Source organism: Bos javanicus, chromosome 4 (assembly GCF_032452875.1).
Source record: "Bos javanicus breed banteng chromosome 4, ARS-OSU_banteng_1.0, whole genome shotgun sequence".
In the NCBI taxonomy this organism is placed as follows: Eukaryota; Metazoa; Chordata; class Mammalia; order Artiodactyla; family Bovidae; genus Bos; species Bos javanicus.
The window spans coordinates 61,008,920-61,036,804 of record NC_083871.1 but is presented as its reverse complement, the minus strand read 5'-3'; the positions used below and the strand labels follow the sequence as shown (position 1 = coordinate 61,036,804).

The window sequence follows — 27,885 nt, the reverse complement described above, 5'->3', positions numbered from 1 at the left end:
ATGCTTTGGTCTCACATTTTTAAAAGGTGAATTAATATGCATTTATATTTTTTAAATTAAAGTAAAATATTTAAGGCATATCTATATCATGTTACCATAACCATTTCCATGGTCTTTTTTAAAAATTACCTAATCAGCTGCCAATTCCAGCTGCATAGGGTAAGAGGGCCCTTAATCGCAGTTGCTTCGTTTTTCATCCTTTGTTCTTAGATGGGCAAATGCTGTTTTGTTTTCTTTCTTAACCTAGTTGTCATCAATGGTCACCTAGAATGTAAGTTCCATTAGGGAGGGGACGTTTGCTTTGTTCAATGAATGATGTTCTAGAATAAAAAAAGTTCTATTGATTCAAAACATCAAAGACATTGTTAATTTTTTTAAAAAAGGAAAATGTGTTTACTTGCATAACTTTTAAAGCTATTAGAAAATGGAAAATGACCCATAAATCACCTACTTTGGAGGTAATTATACCTTAGGAATGAGTCTCAGGAAAGACTTTGTTGATTTCCTGGCCATATCATATGTAGGTCAAAGACTTTGTCACTTACCATAGACAGAAGCCTGAGACCTGCTCCCTACCCTGACCCAGTTAGGTGAGGGCCAGCACTCTTAGAGCAGCTCTACATACAGATTTGGTATGTTTCACCTCCTGGAAATGGAAGTCTACAGGGTGTAAACCTCATTCCAACATGGATTTCTGTGTTTATTGTATTCACTCACCCAGAACTGCGTTTTCTGAATTTCTCAGGGATGACATAGTAATAAAACATATCAGCAGTATTGTAGTGGTTCTGGACTATTCCACATGCATATAAGAGTCCTTATCCCCATCCAGATTGCAGATAAACTCTTCCCTTGGGGAGCTGCAGGCACTCTGAGAAAGTCAGGCCAGAAAGGAGAGAACAGGGAGCGTCACAGTGCACTCTCCTGCTTTTAGCTGAGGAGACTGGGAGCCAGAGGGGCCAACTGGCTGGCCCACAGCGTGCATGGAATAGTATCTGACCTAGAGTGAGAACGCAAATCTCCTGTTCTAATCTTTGCCACACTGTATGCCCCTGGAAAAAGGAAAATAGGAAGAGGAATCAAAAGGTTATGAATGAGTTCAAAAGGCCACCCTGTCCCTACATGTGGCATGTACACAATAAATACTGGTTGGTTTGGCTGCCTGACTCCACAGGTGGCAAAAGGCTGAATATCATGGGGTGTGAACAACATCAAGACTTTGTAAATGAGAAGAATCTGGAATGGCATATGTTGTTGCCATCCTCCTAACCCCATTAGCAGCTGGGCAAGTGGAGATCAAAGAGACAACCTTTCCCAGTTCTGAGACTGTAATCTCTGGAGGGACTTCTGAACACAGCCTACATTGGCAATTAACCCACAACTTCACAAGGGTTTACAGTCATGGCAGGGCAAATCTGGTGAAAGCAACATCAGACAGAGCAGGCCAAGGAGAGCCTTCCACACTCCAAGTGTAGAAGGAAAGGCAATTGCCTGGTGGCTTACAAGTCTTTCATTTATAAGGGTGATTATCTCCATGGGCTTCCTTCATAGCTCAGTCAGCAAAGAATCTGCCTGCAATGCAGGAGACCCAGGTTCAATTCCTGGGTCAGGAAGACCCCCTGGAGAAGGAAATGGCAATCCCCTCTAGGGGATTTCCATGATTTCTAGGTTTTCCTTGCTTGCCTGGAAAACCCCATGGACAGAGAAGCCTGGTGGGCTATTACAGTCCATGGGGTTGCAAGAGTCGGACACAACTTAGTGACTAAACCTCCACCACAATCTCCACAGAGCGACTTATAGAGAACAGAGAAGCACAAAGGTACCACTGAGGCTGCTTTTCTGGATTGTGAGTGTTTATCTATTCATCAGCCCCTGAGAGGGTCATGCTTAGTGATCTGAAGCACAGGCTTGGGCAAGAGACAACCCATAGTTTAGAATACTGGTTCTGATGCTGGGCAAGTTGTTTAGCATTTCTTAAAACTTCAGTTCCTTTATTTGTAAACTGAGGGGAAAAGGCATCTACCTCAGTTTTGTTGTGAATATTAAAAGAAATAATCAATGCCAAGTGCTTAGCACATAGTAGATGTTTAACAAATATTGGCTAATGAATAATAAATAAGTAACGCATGTGTGCTAACTCCTTTCACTCATATCTGACTCTTTGAGACCCTATGGACTGTAGGCCCATATTCTCCTCTGTCCATGGGATTCTCCAGGCAAGACTACTGGAATGGGTTGCCATGCCTTCCTCCAGGGGATCTTTCCAACCCAGGGATTGAACCCGGGTCTCCTTTGTCTCATGCATTGGCAGGCGGGTTCTTTATGACTAGTGTCACCTGTGAAGCCCAATAACTAAATAATAATAAAAACAGGAAATTGATAGTCTTAAGGAAATACGAGAAACTTTCATCATCTGAGTCAGTCATCTGAGCGTCTAGCACAGGCACACTCTCTAAGCACTCACAAAGCACAGGCATTGTGAGGCTTTAAGAAGCCCTCCACAAAAGGAGTCTCTTCACCAGCAGGGGAGTTACACCATGTACATGATTAGCTTTTAAGTGAGGTAGAAGATTATAAATGCACAAGAGAGGCACAGTTAAAGTGTGATAAGAGGTTGGGAGAAGAAAAGACAACTTCTAGCTGGGGAATTCAGAGCAGCTTCATGAATAAGGTGGCACTGTCCCTCAGCTATGTGGTCATATAGTGTTTTTTTAGAATAAACTCTACCACTCTCTGACACCATGCCTTTCTATTAACACAGGTGTAAAAAGCTAAGAGTAGTTTCTTTAAGGGCTTCCCAGGTGGTTCAGTGGTGAAAAATCTGCCTGCCAATGCAGGACACTGAGGTTCAATCTCTGGGTTGGGAATATCCCCTGGAGAAGGAAATGGCAACCCACTCCAGTATTCTTGCCTGGAAAATCCCCTGGACAGAGGAGTATGGTGGGTTGAAATCCATGAAGTCACATGAGAGTCAAACACAACTTAGTGACTAAACAACAAGTTTCTTTAGAATTCTCTGCATCAGCATTTTTCAGAATATGCTTTGGGTTACACTAGTTCCATGATATGCTCAGTGGGGTAGGGGAAAGGAAATTGGATAAGAAGGAAAGAATTCTGTGATGTATAATTTTAAGAAACTTCAGTTTTTATACCCTTCTCCTGGAGGCTCACTATATGTATCAGGATATATGAGTTAAATCTATTCAACTTACAAAATAAACCTAGGATATCACAAACATATTTGGTCAAGTAACACCTTTTATCTCTTAGTACAATACCTACTCGGAGAAGGAAATGGCAACCCACTCCAGTATTCTTGCCTGGAGAATCCTGTGGACGGGGGAACCTGGTGGGCTGCCATCAATGGGGTCGTGCAGGGTTAGACACGACTGAAGTGACTTAGCAGCAGCAGCATAATACCTACGGATTTTCTAGTTCACCTTGGAAATTGTTGCCTTGAATGAGTTGCATGCAATGAATACCATGTCAAACCTAACCATATTCAGGCAATCTAGAAGGAAAGTTTGTGGCTTCTGGCTTTGTGCCTTGGGACCACACTCAGGGGAGATGATCAAACACACACTTCCAAAGGATTTAACTCATCTTTTCCATCTTTTCTACGAAACACCCTTACGTGGCCTGTCACAACACCTTGTGAGGTGGACTTTGTCTCCTTTCCACAGGTGAGCAAACTAAAGCTCAGAGAAGGTAGACCAGTGTGCCTAAGACTGCACAGCTGAGAAATGGCAGGACTTGGGGTCTGTTCCTAAGCCTTCCTGGTCACTGTACCCCAGTTGTCTTAGATGTACAATAGTGCTAGAAAGCTAGGATCACCTTAGTTTAGTGCTGGGTGATTCTAGGGAATAGGGTTTTAAGGACAGACATAAGTAGTAATCTATAATTTATACAAATCTAGTGGAAATACAGTCATCATCTTATCAACAGATATTCAGAGATCCACTTTTTTAAGGTCCAACAGTCCCAAGCATTCTCCTGTTTGGCCAGATCTCCACACACTGGTTCACCACCTGGTGGACACTGAGCACAGAATTGCAGGGTCACTGGGCCACATCCCACCCTAACTCACTAAATGGTCCGCTCTTCTGCCACATCTGGAAAATCTTTCCTGTTCTACCAGGAAGCACTACTGCATGTTAGTTCTAAGACTCCTCAGCTATATATGGAAGAAACAAAGTGATTTTTACAAAACATCAGTCAACAGTCCTTGAAATAGAAACATGAAGTAATTACAAGTGACAGTTCTCCAATTGTGCTAAGACTCAGAAGCGGTGCTTTCCCGGCCTCAGGAGACCAACTGGTGCCACTACCATCTGAGAAAACCTACGACGTGGGCTGAGAATTTCAGAAGAGTTATGGAGAAGATGTTTTCTTTGCTGTAGACAACGAGTTATCTCAGTTGCACGAAATCCACAGATTTACACCATGACTGAGAAAATCTGGATAAATGGCATGACTTGCTCCCTTTAAAGGAAGTGTTTCCTGCAATGGAGGATTCAGTGTATTTTAGTTTGAAGGGGTCTTAACAAGAGATCATACATGGCCTTGCATGATAATTAGGAGGTTTACTGCTCCAGCCAGGACACTCAGATAGTAAAGAATCTGCCTACAATGGACGAGACCTGGGTTTGATTCCTGGGTTGGGAAGATCCCCTGAAGAAGGGAATGGAAACCCACTCCAGTATTCTTGCCTGGAGAATCCCATGGACTGAGGAGCCTGGCGGGCTACAGTCCATGGGGTCACAAACAGCTGGACGCAACCAAGTGATTAACACAACACAGCATCAACTGCCCCAGCCAGGACCTTTTCAGGCTCCGTGAAAAGCCTGTACATAGGATGAACACTTGCTGAGAAAAGAAACACAAAGTATAGGAGCCTAGGAGTTGTTATACTATCTGGTAAGATGCTCCCAGGAGGGAGGAAGAGTTAGAAGAAAAAAGGTGGCTGTTACAACATACTACTGAGAGTTTCCAGGGTGCACTTAGAGGGATAAACTGCCACGACAAGCCACCTTCAGATCACAGCAGCAGCAGGCTGGCCTAGCAGGATGGTGCACGGTGCCAGAGACCTCAGCTACCCATGGAACCTGGATTTCCATCTCAGAGGTGCTCCCTATCAGTTGCTCCCCCCATCAGTTGCTCCCCCCTTATTTTGAGCACCCGGTTCTTTATTTGCACATCAGGGAAAACCTTTACCACATGGTTAGAGGATGATGTACATGCAAAAGAGAATGAAATTCACCAAAGTCCTTCCCATGTATGCATTCATGGTCACTTACTTAGGTGGGTTATGTAATTCTGGGATTGTCAACAATATTTTTCTTTAAGTATTAAACAAACTGAAATTATCATTAGTGTTTGTATAAATTAATCTTATTTGCCCCACATCCGTTCTTAAGCTCTGCCTTAGCTTAGGTACTATACTAGTCCTAACACAGAGTTACTCACTTTCCCCTTGTCTACAGTCCCCTCTATGGTGTTCTGGATCATCACTCATGGACAGATCTTCATCCAATTGTTTGAGTCAGAAGGACAATGAAGGACAGACCGCCATTCAGTTTCATTAATTGATATTACCAATTAGATTAGATTTTTGAGATCAAAGATAGTCTCGCTCCTACTTCTCTCCCCAGCACCTGGCATAGGTGTCCAATCGCTGCATAAGAGGGTTTGACTAAATGAATGATTGGAGTGTATATCTATATCTTGAATTATGGAACTGTATTATATGCCTCTAAGTAATATACTCACCCCTTGCTAGGTAAACAAGAGTATTACTTTGGATTTTGGGAATACCTTGCAATTTTTTTCAATGAAAGAACATATGTTCATAACAATAAAAAACAAACAAGACCTTCACTCCAGCTCTACATAACAACACTCACCCTCCCTCCTGGGGCCTCAAAGGCCCCCTTTCTGGCTTTGTGTGGAAACTGGCACAGGTGCCCTCTTGATGAGGCCTTATGTACTAGACAACAGTTGTGCAATCCTTTATGAAGATGCCAATAATGTGGCTGGTTTCATAGTTAGTAAATGATCGGGGAATTGTTCAGAAAGGCAGGGATGAGTGAGCGAGTAGGATGGAGGGAGCAAGTACCCCAGGTGGGCATCTTTTCTCAGTGCCATCTGATACTGTCATAAACACACACAGAACACTTACCTCATGCCGTCTGAATCACTCTCTATATATGAATTACTTATTCACCACAGCAACACTCCCCATTTTAAACATAAAGAAATTTAGGCACAAAAAGTTAAGGAATTTGCTACAGATCTCTCAGCAAGTAAATGGCAGAAAAAGGAGGTGAGCCTGGCCATGTGGTTTGAGTTCCTTCTTGCAACGGTAACATCCTGCTTCTTAGATATCACAGTCCAGAGAATTTGATGATCATTCTCATCTGTATCATAACAATTGAGAAGCTGAGATTCAAAGAGACTCAAAATCTTTCCCAGAGTCCACCGATTCACATAAGGAGTGCACAACTCAAAATGAAGTCTGTCTGATTACGAAGCTCTTACCCTTGGCAGTATCCTACTGGGGCTTCCTATATGATATGTTCTCCCCTTCTTACAGTTTTAGTGGAAGATGCCTCATTATTTCCTAGGCTGAGCACCTGGTTCAGCTATACTGTTGAATATCGAGCTGTAATTTTACCAGGAATAATTTTTCTGGTCTCTTCCCTAACATGGAAACAAGATTCCCTGATAATAAGAGCTCATAGAGTCAGCTCCACTCCCCAAACATTGGTCTGTTGCCTGCTGGCTGCTGGGTGCTGTACAGATTGCTCTGGAAGCAGAAGGCCTGGACAAGCGTGGCCTGGGAGGCATTCAAATCCCTTATTGGGAACATAGGCCTTTATCCATGGAGACAAGACTTGGGAGGAAAAGCCCAAAGCCCTAAACCCTAATAAATTAGCAGTCCTTTTGAGCGTGGAAGTATAACTAGAAGGTAACCAGGCCAGAGAAGCCAAGGAGACTGTGCTAGTGGTGATCAGTGGCCCAGGAGAGGAAAGAAAAGCCCTGAATTCACTCTGTGAACACAGAGCAGAGCAAATATATGTGCTATATTTTATACTGACGGCTGACTCCTATCAGCTTTGCTCTCTTCTCTTGGGATAAGACTAAAGGGAAAAACCACAGACAACATTGCTATCGTTGCTTCTTCCTTATTTATGTGTTATTTCCTACTGCAGTTCTCCACAATATCTTTCCTCCTAATTTCCTATTTTGAATTGTTCAATTGCATGGTATCTATTGGGTTTCCTTGGTGGCTCAGAGGTAAAGAATGTGCCTGCAATGCAAGAGATGCAGATTCTATCCCTGGGTCAGGAAGATCCCCTGGAGAAGGATATGGCGATCCACTCCAGTGTTCTTGCCTGGAAAATCCCACGGACAGAGAAGCCTAGCAGGCTACAGTCCACGGAATCACAGAAGAGTGGGACACGACTTAGTAACTAAACAACAACATGGTGTCTGTTATTATCATTTGCTTTCTCAATACCTTTTTTTTTTTTTTTCTGTTTTGCTGCACTGTGAGGCTTGTGGGATCTTAGTTCCCTGACCAGAGATTGATCCCAAGCCCTCGGTCATGAAAGTGTGGAGTCCTAACCACTGAACTGCCGGGGAATTTCCATCAAAACTTTCGTGGAAGGGGAAAATAATAATTTTTGATTACTACTGCTATCTTAGGCACCTTCTAGAATCATTTGACTCACCTTATATGATTTATAACTTGTCTACTTCCAGAAGGAATTGAAAAGCCTTATGACAACACAATGCACCAGATCAGTGAGCCCTCAGAAACAAGAAGAAGCAGGAAATAAACATTATAGAAGGAGGGAAGTATACTCCAAACAGAGCCCAGCCACAGTGACAGAGTGTTTAATTTAGCACGAAGCTTTCTGGGCATCCTTAGAATGACCATTTAGAAGGCCATCACTTTAATCTGCATTATTCCAGCTATGGACACTTAGCCCACAATTTAAGAATAAGAATGGCTCTATATTTTTCCAAGAGTGGCTTACTGCATTCTCGTTGCTGTGGATGCACTGAGATGACCACTGGGCCAATTTCTTCTGCAAGATGACTTGCTGATGTAAATGGTTCCTCACCCCACCCATTCTCTTTTAGGTCAGCAGCCATGGTGTGCCCACACACAACAGCCAACATCTACCCAGAGCCCTTGAAGGCACTATTTTTAGCAAAGCAGCCACACAACACACAATCCAGAATGACTGTGTGTCTCACTTCACCTGCTTTTCTTTCCAACAGGATGAACTTAAATTAGAAGGGGCCAACGAATCACTATATCAGACAAATTTCCACTCTGACTGCCAAACCTGAAAAAGTGACATTTTAAAGAAACCCTTTTGGAATCCTGGAAGGAACGGCACTGGAGGCAGGTTATTGAAATGACTGATTTCCACCTGTCCCTGCCTCTGCCTGCCAAAGGAGGATGGGACAGGGACAGGCTGCCGGCACAGCAGATGTGGCCCGAGCTCACAGCAAGAACAGCAAAGTTGACAGCTGTGCTTTTCTGCACCGAACACCCTGGGAAAATCAACGCTTGGGCAGCCCTGCTGCCATCTGTGGAGTTTCTACAGCAGACAGGTTATTTATAGAAACTTGTTTGTGCAAAGCCAATATTTACCTGTCTGGGCTGTCAAAATTTACAATTCATCTGTGCCATTAGCCTGCTGTTTTCCTGTTAATAATGGAAATTTCCATCACCAGGAAGAGAGGCTTGGGGTAGCTATGAGGGCTATACTGTGTCCCAGTAGGTAGAGCAATGAGTAGAATTAATGGTTACAGGGAAAATACATCTGCTGTCCAAGTGGCCACTGGACCCTCCTGCTTTGCTGTGAGGATAAAGGGTTGTCAGGACAGAAAAGTGGAATTCTCCCAGTCACTTCATTATGGTTGAAGCCTTAATGCCACCCCTGGCTAAAATCAAAATGGCATTTGCTGCAACAACCTTTATGTGTGTGTGTTGTGTGTGTGCATGTGTGTGTGTGTGCATACAGGTGGGTGTATGTTGGTCTGTAACTTCTAAAGGAAGATACCAATAGTGAGGATAGGGGTGGGGTGGTTTTCCATAAATTCCTATCCTTTCTTTCTGAAACCATCAAGACTCTACTTTTCACTGAGAACAGCCTTCTCTTCTACCTCACTGATCATCCTCTTCAGTATCTTTTGTGAGTTTGTGTTCATCTGCACGTCACTTAGATGCAGTTACAGGTGTAGACAATGAACTGATGGTTCCCAGGATGTAAAAGGAGGGAGGGACAAACTAGAAGATCGGGACTGACATATAAACACTGCTATATATAAAGTAGATAACTAATAAGGGTCTACTGTACAGCACAGGGAACTCTAGTCAATACTGTGTAATGATCTATACGGGAAAAGCATCGAGAAAGATAGGATATATGTACATGGATAACGGATTCACTTTGCTGTACACTTGAAACTAACACAACACTGCAAATCAACTATACTCTAACAATAATTAAAATAAAAAAATAAATGCAGGTGCACAGTCCTGGACCCTCTTTCTCTTCTCACTCTCCACCTTCTCCCTCGGTGGTCTCCTTTATTCAAATGACTTACAGTTCTATCTCATGCTTATGAAACCAATTTTGTATCTCCAGCTAATCCCACTTACCTTTGCTCATCAGTCCCTCTAGCTCTGCCCAGGACATGACTTCCATGTGTATGCACACAAATCCCTTTTCATCTAGATCAGAAACTGAACTCATCTCTCCCCCAAATCCTGGTTTGCTATTATTCTCAGAATTCTCTATCTTGGTTGGAGGTTCCAATATCCACCAGAAATCATATTCAATGTCTCACTTTCCAACTCACTCTCAATTACAATCAACAAATCACCCAGCTCTGTTGATTTCACAGCCTAAACATTGATTGATTCCATTTCCATTTTGGCCTGTACCTTGATTCAATCTTGTATCATGTCCTTCTTGGATTAGCAACCACCTCCTAAACCTCCTAAACTGGTCTCTCCTCTAGTCATCTGGGACTTTTCAATCCAGAAAGTTTTCTTTCTAAAGCACAAAGACCACAATGTCTACTTGGCTTAATATATTTCTGTAGTCTTCCATAACCCTGGGACAAAGCCTGAGTCCCACAGCAGGTTGTACAAGGCCCTTCACAAGCTGACCCAGCTCACATCTACAGCTGTATTTCTTGATGCTCTCCTGCTTACACACAGATCAATGATCTGGAAGCATCCACAGTGGAGCAACCACATTCCTCTTCCTGGAATATCCCACAAGCACCTCTGCCCCCAAGATTCTCTCCTCCTTCAGGATGTTGCCTGAGGATATCAACTAAATCAACTATGTTCATGATAAAATTCACGAAGGTAGGGCTCAATTGACAGAAGATGAGCAAATATTTGTTTGTGACAAACAGCCAAGTGGAGGATTATGTGTTCTTTTGATTTAATTTTCCCAGCTTCTGTGATAGTTCGTAGCATGCAGTAGATGTTCAAGAAATGCAGACTGAATACAGAAGTGGTAAAAAGTGGTGAATAACATAACTAGAATGAATAGGATCTTGATTTTATATGGAATTTATCTTACAGCAGCTTATAAGCACTCTAAAGGACATTTTGCCTTTAAAATTGGTGAGATAAATGGGGGAGAGAGAGAGAGAGGGATGTTCTTCTGTGCACTGATGGGGAAGGTAAGGGAAACTAAGGCAACTTGTGGGATCCAAGTGCACATAACTTTGTGCAGAAGAAGCTGGACTCCTTCGGCTAAACTCTGGAGCAAGAAGATGATCTGTCATCTGGCTAGTAAGTCAGCCAGGTATAGGAACTCTGCATACATTATCATTTTATCCTTACAAAGGTTCTACAACATAGAAGAGAAATACAGAATTTTCTTTATGGCCAACTAGATGCTCCATAAATGGGCTGGGCTTACTCAACGCTCACCTTCTCGGGTTCTGCCTTTTTTGGTCAGAGTTTCCAAGCTCTCTATTCCCCCAGTGCTTCGTTACATCTCCTTTTCATCCCTCCTGTCTATCTTACCACTTTTTCAGAGTTTAATTTTAGAAGATGAAACCACTGGCATTTCCCAAATGAACACAGTTTGAGGAACAAAATACTATGCATGTTATACAAACAATGAGGTACATGGCTGATGGGAAGTGATTGACTCCTGACTGGCTGGACTGGCTGACAGGCCCATTATTCACAGATGTGAGAGAGGAGGTGACATTTCCTTTAGCCTTATGAGTGAGACTCAGGAACTGAGCAGCCCACAAGCAGCTTTTTATGTAACCAGCCCACCATCTCTGCAGGAGACATGAGTTAAAACATCTGTTTTCTTTCCTCTTCCCTCCTGCAGTTCACTTTTCATGGTGGGTGACTGGGCAAAGGGTCACTCACCATGGAGCCCCAGGTTTCTCAAATTTCCTCCTTTGCCCCCAGCCACTCCTATCTTCTGTCCTTTGGTCCAACCTCCCCTGGATTTTGGTTCAACCTCCCTTGGATTCCAGGGCCGGCTGTGCTTCCTGGCTCCAGGAAGTTTACCTCTTTCTCTCTACTTCTTTGCTCATTCCTAAGGGGAAGGTAACAAGTGTGCACCTCTCAGCAAGGCTAGGGATGGACTCAGTCCTTCTTCAGTAGCAACACTGATCTACACAGAGATATAGCCAGTTAGGTATTCCTCAAACCTTTGTGCACACAAGACACTGTGCCTTAGGGACAGAGTCCTTATGGGGATCAGCTCTGGGCATCCTCTGTCAAGGCTCTGGGATAGACTGAAGATATAGTCCGAGAGTTAAGCTGAGGATAGGCTCCAGGAAGCTGTTACAGTGGGATGTGTGCCCAAATGGTTGGGGGCAGGGGTCTGAGATAAAGGCGAGGAGGGTATGCCTGCCTATTGCCCCTGTAGAGCCATAGATGACACCTTATTCTCCTGTCACTCAAGGCAGAAATGGAGGAGGCTCCATTTCTCTGTAACTTCTCTCTACTCATAGTGGGACCATCAGCTTCTCTCTAAAATATATCTTGGAATTACTTTCTTGCCTCTATGCTCTATTGCCTTGGTCCAGGCCACCATCACCTACTGCTTGGACCACTGCATCAGTCTCCTCACTGGTCTTCCTACTTCCACTCTTAAGCTGCCCCTATCTATTCTGGGTTCAACAATGGAGATCATCTTAAAAGTAATTCAGATCTCATGTAAACATATATCTCTGCTGTATCTATAGCTGATTCACTTTGTTGTACAGTAGAAACTAACACAACATTGTAAAACAATTATACTCCAATAATAAAGTAAAAAAAATTATATTAAAAATGTGCAGGGGCAAACTTCAAATTAAAAAAAAGTAATTCAGGTGAGTGCATCATATTGCTTAACATGCGTCAATGGTTTCTCACATTGCCTAGACTGAAGTTCAAGCCCCTCACCCTGGTCTACAAGAACCTGCATGATTTGATCCCTACCCAAATCACCAACATCATCTTCTGTCACTTTCCCCCTCACTCTGCTCTGGCCAAAGCAGTCTTAATATCACTTCCTTGAACAAACCAAGCTCTTTCCTGTCTTGGGTCTTCTGCACCCCCTGCCTGGAATGTACTCTCCTCCACACACTTTCACATAACTGCCTTGGTAATACAGACTGCATCAGAGGTCAGGGATACAGTCGAAGGACCTGCCTTTCTAACAGGTTGTAGGTGAAACTGATGGTGCTGGCCCAGGGACCACAGCTTTCTCTGACCACACTGTTCAAAAGGTTTCCCCTACCCCTGGTAGATTCTGTCTATGCCCGTTTTTGGTTTACTTCATAGTACTTCTTACATTTGAGACCATTCTGCCTCGTGTATTCTTGTGTTGCCTTTGCTTGTCTCCCTGCTAGACCGTAAGCTCCATGAAAGCAGAACCACGCCTCTTTGGCTCAGCATTGCGTCCCCAGTGACTGGTGCAAGGCCTGGCAAATAGTAGGCTCTCAATAAATACTTATTCAAGGAAAAACAACACAAAGGGGGATATAAAGGCCAGAGCAAGAGACTCTGAACTCAAAGACCTCTACATGAAATTAGCAAGGAGATTGCAGCTGGAGCTGGTTGGGAACCAGAGAGGAGGGTCTGGGCACCAGCAGGATGTCCCCAGGCAAGGGCCAGTGACTGCTGAAAGGTGTGTCCCTCTGGCAAACCCACTGCACACAGATGCTCAGCGTCAGGTGGAGGCCCATCTCCACCCCTGGGGGCCGCCAGGCTCAAGGCAGAACATGGATCTTGAGAAGAACCTCCCAGAGGATCCAGGTAGATTTTAAAGGAAATCAGTCAAAGAGGCCATCAAAGGCCCTTTAATTAAATGTTCTGCTTGGTAACCTCTTAGCGATTGTTCCCTGTCCCTGCGGGGTCAAACACGGCACCTGGCCATGGGAGGTGAGAGAGAGATGGAGTTGGCCACGGAAGCTTCGATGGCATTTTAATGAATGCTACAGAGAACGAGAAGGGTAGGCAGACAAAAGCCGTGAAAGATGACACTAATGAGTCTTATCCAGCTATGTGGATTTATGTGATAAATGCCCAGCACAGAAGAAACGTTTGATTAATAGGACAGCCTCTCTGTATCATCACTCTCACCTTAGAGTCTCCAGGTAAAGGGGTGGTTGTAAAGGGGCTGACTTGCTTTTAAGCAAGGTTCAAAGAAAAAACAATCACTCTAGACTCAGTTATGAAAATGAGTGGAGGGAAAGTGGGAATTGTAATGGTGCTTTTGGAAAATAAAAGGAAAAAAAAAAGACTTAACACGTTCTTTCCTATCAAAGAGAGTCTCAAGAGAGGTCTACTTACATAAGAGAAGTTCTACTGGCATGTGAATGGATGGGGAGGGAAAAGTACTGACATCAAAGAAGACAGGGGTTCTTCTGCCCTTGGAGAAGACAATCTCTTCATTACCCCCAAAGCACTGCTTACGGGACCCAAAGGAAGGTGACAGGACTCTCATGACATTTCAGTACCATGAGGTCAGGTGTCGAATGGTAGAAGACAGGTACTGCTCTCTTCATATAAACATGAACATCACACACAAACCCCAAATTAGTTGTGCAAATACTTTTTAGGTCTGCAGTTAATGTCTGAAAACCCCAACTGTGACAATCTGTTAGATATATTTATGACACAAGTATGCTAAATTCAATGTAATTAAGTTAGAATAGGTAGTAATATTTTAAAATGTGATCCTTAATGCAACCATCTACCAAAAAAAAAAAAAACACTTAAAAATTTTAGTGCACAGCTTTCTAGAACTTTTCATAAGAATAGGTTTAGTATAATATTGTACATATTGTTTTTAAAACCTTTTTTATATAACAACATAAACATCTTTTCTATATAAAATCTATGCTAATACATCAACATCTTTAAGGAAAACAGTTTTCTATTTTCTTTTCTCCTATTGCTGAACGTGTAGGCAGTTTCCAATTTTAACCTGTATTGAATGTACCCACAGAAGAGTTTGGCATCTTATGGGCATGTATGTTAACATGTTGCTGAATGAATGACTAGATTTCACCTTTCCTTGCTCCAGACCTGGAACAGTATAGTGTGTGTGTGTGTGTGTGTGTGTGTGTGTGTACACGTGTCCGTTTGGTCATCTCAAGGGTAATTTTGGAAAAAGGAGAAGTAAATGTTTCAATCTAAAGTTACTATCTTTATTCAGAAGCTAATAGACCTGTACTGAAAATTTTAATGCTCTGGACTTGATGCCTAAAACTTGGATACTTGCTCTGAGTCTCAGGCAGGCTTTCCAAAGACACTGCAGTTGCTCATAAGTACGTAAACACACAAGTTGCTGGAAGGCAGGAGAAGCCCATGTGCAGGCTTACATAGAGCATTAAGCCATCTCCCCTCATCTTCATAGCAGTGCTGTGAGCTAGGTGTGTCGACCTCATTTACAGTTGAGAAATGGAAACTAGGAAAGTAAAGGAATTGCTGGAGGTCACAGAGCCACCAAAGTATCAGGGTTAAAGTTCAGACTAAGTGCTCAGAGCGCCTTCTACTGATGGCAGATGCCCCTGGGCAAGGCTGACGGGGAAGGACAGGCATCTCTGGACAGGCATCTCTGGAAGGCAGTCCAGGGATTGTTGGACTGCCAAATGAAGGATGAAGATAATGGGAAAGGGCCAAGAGGGCCCAGGTGCAGAAGTCTGTGCTCAGTAGCAGGTAGAGTTTTCAGTCCTCCACCCCAAACACCACCAAAGAACTTCAAAAAAGTAATGCCAGCATGCATGCTCAGTCCCTTCAGTCATGTCCAACTCTTTGCAACCCCAGGGACTGTAGCCCGCCAGGCTCCTCTGTCCATGGTATTCTCCAGGCAAGAATACTGGGGTGGGTTGCCATGCCCTCCTGCAGAGCATCTTCCCAACCCAGAGATCCAACCTATGTCTCCTGCATTGCAAGTGGATGCTTTACCCGCTAAGCCATCTGGGAAGTGCCCCCCCACACCCCCAAAAAGTGGTACCTTCTTGTTTTGGTCTAAGGCAGTGAGGCAAACTTCAGCTGTGGCACCTGGTCAAAGTGAACCTCAGACCTCAACAAGGAGTATGTGCACTTTCTCTTAAAAGATAAGAATCCAAGGTTCTGTTAACAGGCGGGGCACTTTCTGGCCTGATATTGCTAAGTGCATGTATTTTTTCAGCTCTTTTGAAACTGTTTCTCTAAAAATGGTTTCCTTGAACCACCTTCCTTGGAATCACATAATTTGTTTGTTTGTTTTTTAAAGCAGATTCCTAAACCGTATCCCTATTAAATCTTACTGAATCAGAAATTTTGCAGGTGGTTTCCAAGATTTGGCATTTTTACAAGTATACCAGGTGAGAAATGTTTCTAGGTACTAAAATTTGAGAGTCATTCTTTAAATTCATTGTACAATTTCTGACTTTGGGGTCTTAACAAAAAGTTTATAACTGAAAGATTAGAGTCAGTATCAGCTGTCATGTCTATCATGCTTTAAGGCATGAAAAGGCTTTCATGTTACCTCATATATGGTCTCTGTGTAGTTCCCCTTACACAGAGGAAGAAACGAATGCCAGGAGGTCATGTGACTTTTGGGCTCACGGCTCCTAACTGCTCACAATAGGAAGTAAACCCTCTTCTCTAGGTGCAAATCCTCTGCTTCTTTTTCTACATCCTCTCATCTCTTAATTATCATCAGTATACCCCTTGGTCTCATTCCTCAAAAATGGAGAATCCATTTTTAAGAGCAAATTCTCCAAGTAAAAGCACTTGGAAAAGCAACATGCTTAGCGGGTATCTTCTTTTATGAAAACACTTCATGATGTCTTGGAAGCGCGTATACCTCTTTTTGTTCCCCTTAAATTCGTCAAAGCTGCCGTGCGAAGGATACCAATTAGAGCTGTGATATCTTTCTGTCCCTTGCTGCCTCCTCGGGGTCCCAAAGGCAACCCTGTCCATGCCTCTAATCCTCTACTCAGGTTGTTGCTTTCGCTTTGAATTCTCTCTCACATGACCTCTATCCCACTCCAATGGATGTGGCAAATTCTGAATCATCTTCCAAAGTCCAATCCAAGTATCTCCTGCTCTTCGTAGGTTCTCAGCTGCCCCTGCCCCATCCTTTACCCACTTTCTTTTTGCCTCCAAGAGGATTAACTGTTTTCACATCCTCTACTTAAGTCTAATGGAATTCAACAGGGCAGTTGGTTTGTCTCTACTGCTAGACCACTTGATGCTTGAGACTAGATCCTTTTTTCATTTTTATGTCTCTCTCTTAGTCAGTACTTGATACAAAAATAGATGCCTGATTCAAATTTATCTCTCAATATTTGTTCCCTTTTTCAAAACCTTCTTTTGTCTAGGATGTCCTTAAGGCTATAAACATTTTGATTCAGGAACAAGTCAGAACAAAAATCAATAATTCTCTCCAAATTCTGCATTTGTTTTCTTTTCTTTTTTGAAAGAATACAATTAAGTGAGAAAATTTCCAAACAAGGCCTTGGTCTCTTCTGTATCCAAGAAGTAATTTTAGACCCAAATGCCATCAGATCAATCCATGTATTAAATGCTCGTAAAGGACAATTCTGAAATTGGCTAGGTTGCCTATAAAAAAAAAAAAAGGTCAGTTTATCCAGGAAGTTTTGTTTTACAGCTTGAAAATGCGCTGAGGTGTATAAGAAAATGAGTTCGACTTTGAGACTGCCAAGTGAGGCCATCTCGCGACAGCCTGGAGACAGACAAGGCTTTTTAGCAGTTGTTGGAAAGACTATCATCAAAAATATGTTGTGCCTACATACAGATGATTAGCCTACATAAACACCATCAGTTGGGAAATTTTTCAATGACTACTTTGAAATTGGAAAAGTTAAACTTATAATAGGCAAATAATGGGTGGTCTGTAGGTTTGATTATAGGGCAGGAAAAAAAAAATAACAAGAAATGATTAACTGAAGTGAGTTTCCACTGTCCTTTCACATCCATCAGCTACTTCTCTGGTAGTCTGAGTTTCCCAAGTCCGAAATGTCTAGTGGCGAGCAGAGGAAAATATCATTTCCAAGTTATGGTCCAAGTAATGTTGTCAATTTCGCACCAACTGTGATCGCCCCAAGAGATGGCCAAAGCCATTTAAATGCTATCAGCCTTGTTTCTGTGGAAAGGATGGCACCAACTCTTATCCAAAGTGAATTTGAAGTACACTCCATCAAAATAGTACTTGTTGAAGCATTCAACCAACCTAGTAATTCTGAAATACATTCGGGCAAAGACCCCAAATATCACTGGATGGTGATTTTCTAATCTAGAGAAGATAATGGACAACTGAAGGAATATGGTTTCTGAAAACCTTGAGGTTGCTCTTGACAGGTTGGAGGCGAAACCCCTAGGGATCCCCAGCCCCTGTCAGACGACTCTCCTTGGCATCCAAAGAGCCTTCCAAGTGCTCCTGGTTTCTGGTGCTATTTCTGCTTTTCCTCCTCCCACCGATCCCACCTCCTCATGAGAACCACCAATGAGACCAGTTCCAGCAAGAAACTACTGTCAGTTCTGAGTAGCCCACTCTCTCTGAGACTCCACCGGAATCAGACTATCACACCTCTCATTCCTTTGTAGCTCAGTCAAGACTCCAGCTCATTCCTCATCACCCAGACTCTCACAGATCTGCATTCCCAAAGGTTCTCTGTCTTCCCTACTTTGCCTGAAGCTCTGGTCACCCCCTCCTATTATCTTCAGACCTTTCCAGTGTGCCCTCTGAAACCCAAGGTCTGTCATCAGTAAATTCCCCTGTGTCTTCTGAAAGCATTTGTTTCTCTTTCTTGCCCTGGTGGAAATCTGGATGACTTTCTAGAAGACTGTTTCTCTTCTGTAGGCTTCTCTAGTCTTCCTTCTACCTCTTGGTACTACTGCTCTTGGAGATTGGATAAGTTGTCCTTGCTCTTCCTGGCTGCATCCAGACCACTGTCCTTTCTACTCCTTAACCCTTGTCCAGTTCCTTTGAGATCCCATCAGATTATACTATTCACTAGCCCTCCTTGTGTTACTTACTCTCCTCCCCGTCATGCCCACAATTTACTAAAGATTTTCTTACCCTCTTTCCTATTGCCATCATTCTGTTACTATTCTTAGTAATCCCAATACCCTCACAGAGGATCCATCCAACATCTAGCTTCTTAGTTCCATGGCCTCCTCAACCAATGATCTTGTCCATTATACACTCCAAAGTCACTCTTTGCTGTGATTGTATCTTAAACATTGTTATTGCTGATACAGAACATTAGCCAAAGTTTCAAGTTGACAACTACTATCTCATCTTTACAATTCACTCTTGCTAATATGTCCATTCTGAACATTCTCTGAACTTACTGTGACTTCTGATATTGTCATCATTTCCTTCCCTATTCATGTCTTCACTTTTTTACATCATTTATATTCCATTATAATTATAATCACTCCCTTACATTTGCTTCCAAATACCCAGCACCTCTCCCCTCCATACTTGCCCAGCAAATCACTGATCTTCCTTAAATCCTATTCTCTGCTCTGCCCTTCTGCGGAGTTGAGTGGCTGGAGGAAAGCATACAATGGTGCAGTCTGGCATCATTTAAAATCTATGACCATGGCTAACAAGTGAGTTCTTAGTTCTGTTGGCAGTCCTACTGTGCTTCCCCAGTTGATCCACTCTTCATAGCTTCATTCTACTTGCAAACCTTCAGGGCCCCACCCCTTCCTTCTTAGTTTTCATCAGATAACTGATTCTCATTTCAGTAAGAAAGTAAAACCAATCACAAGAAAACTCCTCTAATTAGGCAGTGAATTAGAGCTGAAACTGCTTTAATCATGAGCACCAATGACCTCCAAAAGGCCCCTTCTGATAGATAATTTACAGTCTTCATTCCACAATAGGGTTTGAAACAGATGATTACTGCCTCTTCCTAAAAAAGTCTTTCTTCTCCTGACACTCAGAATACCACATTTTGTTGTCTGTGTGCTTTCTATTTTTTCTTAGTATCCGTTATTGAGTTTCTCTCTCTCTCTCTCTTTTTTTTTTTTGGCTATATCAGATGGCATGTGGGCTCTTAGTTCTTCAATCAGGGATCAAACCTGTGCCCCTTGCAGTGGAAGCATGGAGTTTTAACCATTGGACTGCTGGGGAAGTCCCTCATCTTTCTGATCTCTAACTGTTGGGAGTGCCCTGAGTTTGGTTCTTGAAGCTTGACTGTCACTCCCTAGACGAGCCAGCAACTCTCAAATTACATTCTGGTCCCAACCTCTTTGTAGGAGTCAGATGCATCTACTGCACTGCTCTCTCCACATCTGTACTTAGATGTTTGTCAGGCATCTCACACCCAACAGCTCCAAACTCAACTTTTTCTTCCTCTTCCCTAATCCCATATCTGTTCTTTCCCAGTGTTCCTCAACTCTATAAATGGTGCCATCAGAACCGAGAGTCATGGTTAATTTCATTCATTCTGTCCCATCCCTACTCCAGTCAGCGTATCCTATTGGCTGTGTCTGGAACACAAATTCAAATGTGACTGCTCTGTCTTCTCCAACCCTTCCACCTTAGTCTAGGCCACCATGTCCCTTGCCTGCTGATCCCTGCAGCAGCAGCATCCTCATCTCTCATGTCATCTTAACTCCTCTGCAGTCACAGTGACCCTTTAAAACCTATCAGATCCTGCCACTCATGTGCTCACCATCTCCAAGGGCTCTGTGTCTTACCAAAAACAAAAACCAAGGTTCTTTCCATGGCCCTGCGAAGTCTGGACCCTGTCTACCTCTCTGACTCAGTCCCCTACCACTTTACTCCTTGTTTACTACCCTCCAGGCACACTGACTGCCTTGCTGTTTTTTAAACACCAAGCTTGCTCCTATTCCAAGCCCCTTGAGCCTGATCTTCTCTCTTCCCAGAATGCTCTTTCTCAGCAATAATTACATAGCTTTCTTTCCACAGCTCCAGCGTCACTTCCTTACAGAAACCACCCAAGGGAACTCCAACCAAAACAGCAGCCCCAACCTTTCTCTAACCTTTCAGCCTTGTATAAGTTTTTCTATGATGTTATTACTTGATACGGCATTATCTATCCATCTATACAGGGCTTCCCTGGTAGCTCAGATGGTGGAGTGTCTGCCTACAATGCGGGAGACCCAGGTTCGATCCCTGGGTCTATGAGAGTGAAAGCGAAAGTGAAGTCGCTCAGTTGTGCCCGACTCTTTGCAACCCCATGGATAGATAGTAGCCTGCACCAAGTTCCTCTATAATTAATTAAATTAATTATCACATAACTAATTATTGGAGAAATAACTGTATAATAAACTGAAAATAATACTTTTAAAAGGCATTTTGAGGACTTCCCTGGTGACTCAGTGGCTAAGACTCTGTGTTCCCAATGCAGGGGGCCTGGGTTCAATTCTTGGTCAGGTAACTAGATTCCACATGCCCCAGCTAAAATATCCCATATGCCACAATGAAAATCGAAGATCCTGAGTGCTGCAAGTAAGACCTGGCACAGCCAAATAAATAAACAAATATTTTATAGAAGGCAGTTTGGAGATTCCTTGAAGTAGATAAGACTTTGATGAAGATCAGTGCTGTTCAAGGTGTGGTTGTAGAGCAGTGTTAAGTCTATGAACTGCTTGAGATTCGACCACAAGATAAAGCTTGCATGAGAAATCAAGTCAATGTGCTGCTTCCTTCATTGAGAAAGTCTTACCAGGGCAAAGGTATAAACTGAACTAAACTGTATGTTTAATGACATAGTTGATTTAAATTCTGTTGCAAATCAGTTACAAAGAGCTCACTCTGAGTAATGCTGATGTAGACCATCTAGCCCAGTATCTTTTGCAACTTTTTCTTACCTCTGGTTTTGAAAACTATTTTTTAATCTCTGAGCATGCCTAGAGATAATTAAGTGTCCCTTCCACATACATATGAGGCATACATTGGTGACAATTTTGGAATATACGTATTGATGATGTATATCAAGAAAATAGAGGATAGATATGAAAGAAAACAAAATAGATTTTCTTTTGAGAATCATGTTGCAATGTATATAGCATGATCATAATTGGATAGATCCAGTGGGTTAGAAAAATAGGTAATGTCTACTATTATAAGCTTCTTTCAGGTTGAGTATGAAATTTCTTTCTCCTTTTATATCTCCATAGAGGAGTATATTACACAAAATCTTCACTCTTTGGCTTGCAAACACTAACTCAGCAGATATTTACTGGTGCCTAATGAACAAGGGCCTAGGGACCCACAGCAAACAAGACAGAGACTCTGGCTTTGTGAAAATTACATTTTAGTGGAGATAGAAAGAAAAGTAACCAATATTGTTTTAAAATTCCAACTCTGTATCTTCCAGGAATAATGCTAATGATATTAAAGACTATATAGGGTGTTCACATTACCTCACCTGAGAATTAGGGAATTTTAGTCCACCAAACTCCTTGAGGATTAGCAAGCTGCTGCTGCTGCTAAATCGCTTCAGTTGTGTCCAACTCTGTGCGACCCCATAGACGGCAGCCCACCAGGCTCCCCCGTCCCTGGGATTCTCCAGGCAAGAACACTAGAGTGGGTTGCCATTTCCTTCTCCAATGCATGAAAGTGAAAAGTGAAAGTGAAGTCGCTCAATAGTGTCTGATTCTTAGCAACCCCATGAACTGCAGCCTACCAGGCTCCTCCATCCATGGGATTTTCCAGGCAAGAGTACTGGAGTGGGGTGCCATTGCCTTCTCTGGAGGATTAGCAAGAGATGAGGTTAAATAAACCTCTATTATAGCAATGTCCTCTTCATTTTCACAAATGTGTTTTTTCTTTAAAAACTCCACCATAAATCTCAAGAAAACATACAACTGTTCCAAAATCTCTTTCTTTTCTTTTAAGCTTGATGATACTTATGAATATCATTTTCTGTAAAAAATATAAAGGATTCAGTGATTTTTCAGTACTTCTCTAAGAAAGCTATATTTTAAATATCTTAATTGAAAAAAAAAGTTTCACATGGTGCTTTAACCAGATTTAAATGAAATGACCTCTTGCCCTTCTACCCCATAAAACAATACTTTATACTTTTACACAGCCAAACATGTAGTAGTCTCTAGAGCTGGACTCTAATTTCCACTACCTGTTTTGTATTAGCTGAGAAACAAAAAATCCTGACTCAGCAGGAAAAAGCCTTCATAGCTTCAAAATTGTGTCACTTAATTAAATTAGGCTTTCTAAAAGGAAATAATTTTCTAATCTGTACTTGCAAACATGCTGCTCTTTGGTGGAATGCTTTTGAAATTTTTCCTAAAATAATCACATTGTGCTGGATAATTTTAAGCCTTGGCTGAGGGAAGTTTCCAGCTGTCTCTGGCCTCCTGCTTTACAGTGGGTTCCAAGCAGATCAGTGCTTCCTATGTGCCCATCTTGGGATTCATGAAGGGTCAAGCTGCTCACATGGAAATCACAGGGAAGGTTTAAAACATACAGATTCTCAGGACTCAGTCAGGTGACTAGTCCCAGAAACAGACACCTGTAAGCCAAGCTGCAGGGTTGGAATTTTACCTGGAAAGCAATATGGCACCATCACAGACGTCGAGGTTGACCGTGGCATCATCAGATTTACATTACAATGAAGTATGAAAGATGGATTAGAGGGTAAGCCAAACCCAAGAAGAGCAGAACATTTAAAAAATTCTATAGGGATTCAGTGGCAGATTTTATTTTCTTAGGTTCCAAAATCACTGTGGATGATGACTGCAGCCACAAAATTCAAAGACAATTGCTCCTTGGAAGAAAAGCTATGACACATCTAGACAGTGTATTAAAAAGCAGATCCATCACTTTGCCAACAAAGGTCCATATAGTCAAAGCTATGGTTTTTCCAGTAGTTATGTACAGATGTGAGAGTTGGACCTTAAATTAGGCTGAACACTGAAGAATTGATGCCTTCAAATTGTGATGCTGGAGAAGACTCCTGAGAGTCCCTTGGACAGCATGGAGATCAAACCAGTCAATTCTAAAGGAAATCAGTCCTGAATATTCATTGGAAGGCCTGATGCTGAAGCTGAAGCTCCAATACTTTGGCCACCTGATGTGAAGAACTGACTCATTGGAAAAGACCCTGATGCTGGGGAAGACTGAAGGTAGGAGAAGAGGTGACAGGATGAGATGGTTGGATGGCATCACCGACTCAATGGACATGAGTTTGAGCAAACTGTGTTAGATAGTGAAGGACAGGGAAGCCTGGTGTGCTTTAGTCGATGGGGTTGCAAAGAGACACAGCTTAGCAGCTGAACAACTAACGATAGGGATTCAGGGTCAGTCATCTGGGGCCAATAAACTAAACGGAAGAAGTCAGTATACAGATTTAGGATATTTTTTAGGACACAGAATGTAAAGAACTTGGTAACTTATTGGATGTGGTAGGTGTTGAGAGATGAGAGGAGCTGATAATGCCGTCCATGGTCTGGCCTGAGTGACTGATTGAAAGGACTTGATGGCATTGGGATGGGAAGAAAGGAAAAACAAATAATAATTTAAAATTCAGAGACTCATTCAGTGTTTTGAAGCTGCCTTTCTTCTGTATAAAGGATGGCTTCACATCATCTGCAGTTAGAGTCAATTGGCAAAGGTCTTAAGAAAAAGTTTTGGGTACATGTGTGACTCAGTTAGAACTAGGATAGTTATCCCAAATCACTGTTCTCTCCACTTCTAGAGAATTATTACAGAAAAGTATGAAAAGACATAAAGATTGTTCACCCCAGCATTGATTCTAACATTGAAAACTCAATAACAACTCAGGTGTCAACTCTGGAAGACTGGTTAAACAAATAATGAGACACCTGTGCACTAGAGTGCCACATAGCAATTACTAATGATATCACTGAACAGCATGTCTCTATGTTTAAAGAATGAAAAAAGGCGACCACATAACCAGTACAGATAGTGCGATATTCTCATAAACACACACAGAATAATGTCTGAGGGAACATAGATTAGAATCAACAGTGTTTTCATTTGGATAGATGAATTGTACGTGTTTTTCCTTTAGGAATGCTTTCATTTTCTATCTTCAACTATAAACTTGAATTAGTTCTGAAAAAGTGACAATGAAAGCATTAGCCGCTCAGTCATGTTCAGCTCTGCGACCCCACAGGCTATAGCCCGCCAGGCTTCTCTGTCCATGGAATTGCCCAAGCAAGAACACTGGAGTGGGTTGCCATTCCCTTTTCCAGGGCATCTTCCCCACCCAGGGATCAAACCCAGGTCTCCCGCGTTGCAGGCAGATTCTTTACTGTCTGAGTCACTTACCAATCAGTTCTACATGAATTAGTTCTGCATAAAACATACACTATTAAAATACATTCCTTTTCTTATTAAAGAAAAAAAACCACTATTCAATTTTCATAATGATGTCAGTTTTTCACCTACACATCTGATATCCAAAATACAAGTGTCTCTTCAGTTAGCAACACAGACGATGTGCAACTGAGGCTCTGGCAAAGAGTCACCTTTGAACTGAATGAGGACCAGCGCCTGTATGTGAGGTGTATGCGGGCAGAGAAAGCCAGCCCGCAGAGCCTGCCCTCTGCCCTGCCCCAGGGTACTGTGTGTTAAGACCTTGGGTTATAGCAAAGCTATAAACTTGGCTGGATACTTTAACTCTTACCTATAAACATGAAATTCTTGTAGAATCCTGTGACTGACATAAAATTCCATGAAGACCCATTTCTAGAGACTCTGAAAACTAACTTATATTTGTTTTATATCTTACTTTGTAGTACAGTTATTTGTGTATGTTTGCTATGCACCTTATTAAACTGCAAGCTCATGGAAGGCAGAATTTATGTTTGATTATGGTTTGTATTCCCTAGTGTCAACAGTTTGCATACATTAGGTATTCAATATTCATAGAGAATTATTGATGTTTCTTGTATAAGACCCAATGGAATACATTATGTTCGAATTTATTTTAGAAGTTCCTTCCCTTAAGAACGGATAGCCTTCCCTTTTAACTAACCAAAATTACATAAGACATCATTTTCTTTCTTTTTTTAACCCTGGCCCTGAGGAAACAAAGAACTACATTTAAAATTCTCAGTTCCACTATTACTTCATTCTCCCTCTAAATGGTCTTGAGCTTGAATGGACTGTGTTTAGGCATCATACATGTGAGTTACCTCAAAACCATTTAGGAAGCTGATGGAATAAAAATATGAAGAGCTTAATCATAAGTGGTTTAATAAATAATTAAACCAAAATGAAAAGTAAATTTAAATAAAATGAGAAATATTGAACTTCCATCACGGTCCACCAGACACTCCATCAACTAGTTTCCTTATCTTTGACCTCTCTGCCTCCACATTCTCACGGGGCTCCAGCTGCCTGGCTGTCAGACACATCTTGAATACCTTGGCTTTAGGGCTTTCAGAAGCTTTCTTTGCCTGAAACACTCCCAGGCTCTGGACAGATGTGACCACACTTTCTCAGCATTCTAATTCCTTGCCTGACTGTTCTTCCTGTGTTAGCCCTCTCCCTAGGACCCGTCTTTTCATCCATCATTCTTTACTGTCGTTATAGCACCAATCACCTCCTGGTTGCCTGGCTGTCTCTCTCACTGTCTCCCTAAGAGCAGACTCTTGGTCCTTTCTGTTCATTGTTGCATCCCCAATGCCTAGAAATGATGGCTTACAACAGGCACGGGAAAAAATATCTGTCTCATCAAAGAATGAATGAATAATTAAAGGCATTTCCTCCCTAGGTTATAAAGAAGAAATCTTGTTCTTTCTCCCAGAAGACTATTTGCAAACTCAGCTATGGGGAGATGTGAGGAAAACACTGGAAAAAGAGCTGGGGGAAGGGAAGGACCTCTGAGATGTTGTCCAACCTCATTTACATCACAGAAGTGTACTTTCAAGCTGTTTACAGTATAGGTTCTGTGGCTAAAATAAAACTTGAAAAGCAATGATCAACATAAATGATAAGTCTGCAAAAGAATCCTGTCTCTAGTTAGCACTGAAAATTGGAATGGCATTGCTATAAAAACATAATCCTTAACACTATATGTTGCAGTGTAAAGATGGCAGTGGAAAGGTTCAAATGTTACTGAAACCCATTTAGAACATCATTTCCTCTGCATTACCTAGCAGATCATTAACATCTCTTTGAAACATCCCATTTGCCTGTATGATATGACCTTAATTGGAATCAGGCATATCTCCCCACATGAGGAGTGTTAGACTATTAAACATATACCACTGGATAGAATGCTTACATTTTCATGTCTTGATCCCCCCATACTGTCTGTATTAGTATTTTTTTTTTCTTACAAAATGCCTTCAAAGAAAAGCTCTGAAGGAAAAAATGAATACAGTTCATTTATTTTTAAATTCTGCCAAATCATCTCAGTCAGGCAATAGAAAGGAAAAGCGGAAAGTGCTTGGTGTAATAGCGCCATATTTTTTTCTGCAGCTTTTCCATTAATTCTCAGGACCTCTGGCTGCCTTCCTTTCAGAATGAAACCTCATTTACATCTTACATTATCTTGCCTACTTCCAGCCGTTCATTATTGCAGAAGTCATGCTACAATGGCATTCCGCCAGCATTAGTTTTAATGTCACTCTTATGACTGAACTGTATACCTTGGAAGCCACTTGTGAGATGGGAATGAGACTTGAATCAATGGGTAAGCTCAAAGGTTATTTATATTTGAACTCCTTGTGTCGCACTGAATATTAGGACCACAGGTTTTTCAGGTGAGACTTCTGAAAAACCGATCCACACATGCTACTCCTCAGATAATGCTGTTTCACATGATAATCCTGTTTCCCAAAGAAGAGGCAGCGAAGGACACCACCTGTCTGTGATTCCTCAACAAGAAGGCTCTTTCCTCTCTTAATCAATAATGATGACAAATCTAATCTCTAAAACTTGACATGGAGATGATAAATGATTTGAGTAATGTGTTGATATTAATATGAACAGTGTCTTCTTCCCTGCAAGTACTATTAACACCAATGAATTCAATGAATGCACCATCTGACAGTTTTGAACAAGGAAGTGGTGAAAAGGGATTACCAAAGACTACAAAGAAATAATGAAAAGAAACTTTGACCATGAAACAAATTACGTTACAACAGGGGCCAGAATAGATACACTGGTTAGAATTAGGGCCAGTTTTGAGACCCATTAACCATCTGGAAAATGGGATAGGCAGCATGTTGATGAAATCAGCTGGCTGTTCTGAGTGGAATGGCAATCTAGAAACTGAGAAATCTAAGGTATGGAGGATGTTTAGAAATGTGACTTGAGAATAATGAAGCAACAATTCCCAGGAACAATTGGCCTGTCTGTCATTTGTACTCTCATATGCTGGTAGGTAGTA

The 27,885-nt window shown here is 42.0% G+C and overlaps 1 protein-coding gene and 1 long non-coding RNA gene across 7 annotated transcripts in view; both read right to left on the bottom strand.

Annotated features, from left to right (window-relative positions):
* The window catches only part of ELMO1 (engulfment and cell motility 1), a 584,006-nt gene that overhangs the window by 94,646 nt on the left and 461,475 nt on the right, over nt 1-27,885 (bottom strand). The gene's annotated exons all lie outside the window — the stretch shown is intronic.
* Nucleotides 1-27,885, bottom strand: part of LOC133246134 (uncharacterized) — a 61,675-nt gene that overhangs the window by 16,424 nt on the left and 17,366 nt on the right. The window contains exon 1 of the long non-coding RNA XR_009735928.1: nt 130-27,885. This exon is cut by the window's right edge and continues 17,366 nt beyond it. This is a non-coding gene — a long non-coding RNA (uncharacterized LOC133246134). The remainder of the gene's footprint in view (nt 1-129) is intronic.